Genomic DNA, 5,596 nt, shown 5'->3' with positions numbered 1-5,596 from the left:
GTCAGGCCCTTGTAGGCTTATCCACACACATGCTCCATGGAGTTCATCTCTGGTTGAATGCATGTAATATAAATACTGTGCATATGCATTGTATCTATTTTATTGAAAAATAAAATGATGGGGTAGCTAGGTGGTGCAGTGTATAAAGCACCGGCCCTGGCTTTTCCGGTCGGTTCTGAAACGTGTTGGGAGGCGCGAGCCAGACCGCCCCGCTAGGCCAAGATGCAGGTCACCAGGAGCTGGGTGTGTCGCAAGACATACGTGACGCCGCGGCGGCCCTTCGAGCAGTCGCGGTTGGACCAGGAGCTGAAGCAACAAGCTCGAGATGTGGCGGGTCAAGTTCACGCTGGCCAAGGTTCCGCAAGGCCGCGCGAAGGCAATGCCCTGCTCCGGAGGCTGGTGCGCATCGGCGTCCTGGACGAGGGCAAGATGAAGCTGGATTACATCCTGGGCCTTAAGATCGAGAACTTCCTGGAGCGGCGCCTGCAGGCACAGTTTTTCAAGCTGGGCCTGGCCAAGTCCATCCACCACGCGCGGTGCTTATCCGCCAGAGGCACATCAGGGTCCGGAAGCAGGTGGTGAACATCCCCTCCTTCATAGTGCGACTGTACTCCCAGAAGCACATTGACTTCTCACTGTGCTCACCCTATGGAGGGGTCCAGGCAGGCAGGGTCAAGAGGAAGAATGCCAAGAAGGGCCAGGGAGGGGCCAGCACCAGCGATGACGAGGAGGAAGATTAAATGCCAGCCCCCACCTCTGCTCTCCAAAGTTTGCTACATTGGAATAAAGCTCTTTGACTTCTGGAAAAAAAAAAAAAAAAGCACCGGCCCTGGATTCAGGGGGACCTGAGTTCAAAATCCGGCCTCGGACACTTGACACTTACCAACTGCGTGACACTGGTCACTCAACCCCCATTGCCCCGCAAAAACCAAAAACAAAACCAAAAATAAAATGAAAAATGTTTTAACTATGTATATATATATACATATATATATATAATATATATATATATAATTACTGAAACATTTTTAGCAAAAATAAAATAAAAATAAAAAGGTTTCAACAATTATATGTGTACAATTGTTTAAATATTTTCTATTTATATAATTGTTGAAACAGTTTTCATTTATATAATTGTTGAAGCCTTTTTCATTTTTTATGAAATATTTTATGTATTTATGAATATTATATATTATATGTATATATGTGTGTCAAAACTTTTTTGGACTGGTGTTGAAATTTCCAAGAATCCTCCGTAAAAAGCTACCTGTGCTGTGAATAAATAGAAGATACTTGTCTCTGGGATCTTTAAAAAAAAAAAAAAGGTTTCTATCTAGTGCTTTTATAAAAGGCCTAAAAAGACAGAAAGAATACCTCTGTTCTATTCATTCTGAGAATAGTGTTCCTAAAAATAATTTGAAGCTTTGAAGCTTAGCATTCAATGTTTGGGAGATTTCTTTTTCTCTTTTTTCTCTTTTTTTTTTTCCAAGCATTGAGTGCCCAAGATTATTGAACATGACATTGACATTGGTAGTATTCTTTTCTGAAATAAATGAACCATCATGGGCCATCAAAGGGGCAATGGTGGATTTAATGGAGCCATTTGAGCAAGCAACTTTCAATCTTATTGCTGTTCCTATCACATTGAGCTGGGTCTTCTTTTTTATATTCAGTCTGTTAACTAAAGTGGAAGAATTTGGAGAAAGAAGAAACCCTGGGGGATTGTAGGCTCTTGCTGAAAACTAAATAAATGGATCAAATAGCCTGTTTAAGGAAAATAAATAATAAAATTAAATTAAAAGAAAAAGTTTTACAGAGGTATTTTCAATTTGGTGTAATACCCATCTGACATCTTTTAAAGAAATGTCCAGAGAAAAGAAAGATAAGCTGATGGAGAAGATAGAAAGGATATAGAAAGTACACTTTTGTATTGCAGTCTCATTCAAGTCCACTGCGAGTAGAGAATCAGGATGATGAAAACTTTGTTGATTGTGACAAGATTAGTGGCCGTCAGAACCAATGCTTTTCTTCTCATATGACAGCTTAGGGATAGAGGATGGATTTACCACTCTCCAGAGAACAGGAAGGAATAAATAAGGCTCTGCATCAGCATCAAGATGTGCTGACATCACCACTGTAAATCATTTCAGAGAACCAGCAAATTTGAATCCAAACGCTAATTCCCTAAGATACTGCCATCCAAAAGGGGAGAAATGACAAATCTCAAAAGGACTTTGGGAATGCCATCCTTCACACTGCTGTCTGAATGCAGGGTGAAGATTTTTTTTCCTTCAAATTTCATGCACTTGTGCTGCTTATAAACCTGAGTGTACCCTTTGCCCAGGCATACTACTGTTTGAAGAAAAGCAATAATTAATGACAACTTATAAAATAATGAAGATATCTATCATGGGCCAATAGGATTTGGGCAAGAGTTTCATATTCAAAACTTGGGAACATGGAAATATTTATATTTGTATGGTACTATGGTTTAGTTCTCATCAGTATCTCATAGGCAAACATTTTATGTTTGAACTGTCAGGTGCTATCCTATCATATTTACTACTGTCAACTTCACTGGAGGCTTTAGTGATATCTGTATTTTGAGAAAAGTCCAGGGACTTGTGTTCCATACATTTATTACCTGGTACATATTTATTTTCATTTTGCCATCAGGGAACTTGTGTTTCTCTATCCAGCAAAGCTATTTTTTTTTCTATTTTGAGGGAAATGGGAAATATTCTGAAATGCAATCAATTAATTTGAACATTAATTCAGTTTTTACTTTGTGATCATTACTATCATCAAGAAGCTTATTCCCATATTTGTGATGAGTGGGTGATATATTTCATCAAGCTAATTTATGGTGCCATTTTTCCAGTTTTTACTGCACTATTTAGCATTTCACTATCTGCAATAGTTATTTTAGTGTTTTTGAGAAGACATAGGAAAGTAATATAATTTACAATGTACGCAGATTTTTATATTTGTTCTATTTTTTTTATTTCCCCAGTGTCAGGAAAATAATTTTTGGAAAAGTAGGAAGTGCTATAAGTTTATGTGACCTTATCATATTTCTAATAAAATTTTAACTCTTACCAAAATATTCTGAGTGAATATAAACATGCAGCATTGTTGATATGTAGACATCTAAAAACATCTTAGGAAAGTAAATCTTAATTATAATACCAAACCCTTATTACTTTGTGGATATGATTATTTCAGTTTTACTTGCAATATATATTTTTTAATCCAGCCGTAGAGTTGTTTTTTGAAGTGGAAATTTAGCCAAAATGTATTTTATTTTATTTTTAATACATATTTTATTTAAAGTTTTGAGTTCCAAATTCTATCTCTCCTTCCAGCCTTCCTTTCTCTACTCCCTGAGGCAGTAAGCAATCTGTATGAGTTATAAATGTTCACTTATGTAAAACATTTCCATATTAGTCATTTTGTAAAAGAAAACTCAAATAAAAGAAAAAAGAAAGTGAAAAATAGCATGCTTCAATATGTTCAATCAATATCAGTTGTTTCTCTGGAGGTGGATAGTATGTTTCATCATTAGTCCTTTGGGATTGTCTTGGATTGTTGTATTGCTGAGTATGATTAAGTCATTCACAGTTCTTCATCGAACAGTATCAACAATAGAGTTTTAAAATTATTCTTCAATTGGCTGATGATTAGTTTAAGAAGTGAAATTTATTAACTTCCTGAGTTTTATTATTTTTCCCTCATCAAGAATTTGAGAAAACTCCAGGAACTCTTGTCATATCATAACTTCAGTCCTCTATCACCAATTAACTCTTATACTACTCTTCCTGAGAGTGCCATTACTATCTCAAGTTTCTCATGGCCCAAATGAAACTCATTATCTCTACCCCATTCCAACAAACCTTTATTCCATGCTTCCCATTATCTGTTGAGTGACCTCCTTCTTTCTAGTTACCTAACTTTGCAATCTTGGATTCATTCTTGACTCCTCTACTTCCCTACATCTCACATATCCACTCAGTTGCCAAATATGTCTAGTCTACTTTCACAACACCTCTTGTTCAAGCCCTCATTGCCTCTTGCTTATACTATTGTAGTACTTTCCTAATTGATCTCTTTGTCTCACATCTTTCCCCCTTTCAAATGTGTTCACTACATAACTGCCAAATGAAGACCTATCAAGCACAATCTTATCATATCATTCCTCTGTTCAAAAACCTGCCCCTGGGACAGCTAGGTGGCACAGCAGATAGAGCACTAGCCCTGGATTCAGGAGGACCTGAGTTCAAATCCGGCCTCAGACACTTGACACTTACTAGCTGTGTGACCCTGGGCAAGTCACTTAACCCCAATTGCCTCACCAAAAAATATATATAAATAAATAAATAAACAAACAAACAAACAAACAAACAAACAAACAAACAAACAAACAAACAAACAAACAAATAAATAAATAAATAAATAAATAAATAAATAAATAAATAAAATAAAATAAAAAACCTGCCCCAGCTCCCTATTTTTTCTAGGCTAAAAATCCAACTTCCTTGACTTGGAATGTAAAGTCCTCTATAATATAGGTTCTATGTATTTCTATTCTATTCCTATTCTCATTCTCCTAGGTCAAAACTCCATCAGGCCTCTCCATATTTACTAAGCATCTTTTTCTCCCCTTGCCTTGCTCATTTCTCATTTCTACCTCTTCATTCTATATGCTTCCTTTAGGACTCCACTTATGGACCTCCTCCTACTTAGGGTACTTCCTGCCCCTGCCCCTTGTTAGAACTTTTCCCTCTTCTTATTATCTCGCATAATTTTAAATGTTATATATTCCCATCCACCTCCCCACAATCCCTGTTCTTAATAAAACTGAAGATCCTTGAGCATGAATACTGTTCATGCTTTTTTTCTTTCCCTTTATGTTCACTACCAACCAGAGTGCATTGCATATAGTTGACGCATAATGTTGTTTTTGGTTTTTGGGTTTTGGGGGGCTTTTTGGTGAGGCAATTGCAGTTACTTGCCCAGGGTCACACAGCTAGTAAGTGTCAAGGGTCTGAGACTGAATTTGAACTCAGGTCCTCCTGAATCCAGGGCCGGTGCTCTATCCACTGCACTACCTAACTGCTCCCTATAATGTTTGGGGTTTTTTTTTTGTTTGCTTTTTTTTTTTTTTGCGGGGCAGTGGGGGGTTAAGTGACTTGCCCAGGGTCACACAGCTAGTTAAGTGTTAAGTGTCTGAGGCCGGATTTGAACTCAGGTACTCCTGAATCCAGGGCCGGTGCTTTATCCACTGTGCCACCTAGCTGCCCCCTATAATGCATTTTTAAAATTAAATTGAATACACATTTCTAAGTTGTGTTACCACAGACAAGTCACATGATTTTTGAGTCTCAATTGCCCTCATATGTAAAATAAATATAATAATGTTTGCACAACTGACTCACAAAATTGTTGTGAGATAAGCAGTCAAATCACATTCAATCACTATATAAATATTAGGCAGCTAGGTGCCTCAGTGAATAAAGAGATCAGGAAAACCTGCGTTCAAATTTGGTTTCAGAAGCATACTAGCTCTGTGAACCTGAGCAGGTTATTCAACCCTCTA

At 37.4% G+C, this 5,596-nt stretch overlaps 1 pseudogene; it reads left to right on the top strand.

Annotated features, from left to right (window-relative positions):
- Nucleotides 1-222: 222 nt before the first annotated feature.
- Nucleotides 223-740, top strand: LOC122745869 (annotated as a pseudogene).
- Nucleotides 741-5,596: the final 4,856 nt, after the last annotated feature.

The sequence above is a fragment of the Dromiciops gliroides genome, chromosome 3 (genome assembly GCF_019393635.1).
Source record: "Dromiciops gliroides isolate mDroGli1 chromosome 3, mDroGli1.pri, whole genome shotgun sequence".
Taxonomy (NCBI): domain Eukaryota; kingdom Metazoa; phylum Chordata; class Mammalia; order Microbiotheria; family Microbiotheriidae; genus Dromiciops; species Dromiciops gliroides.
This window is presented reverse-complemented; position numbering and strand designations above follow the sequence as displayed.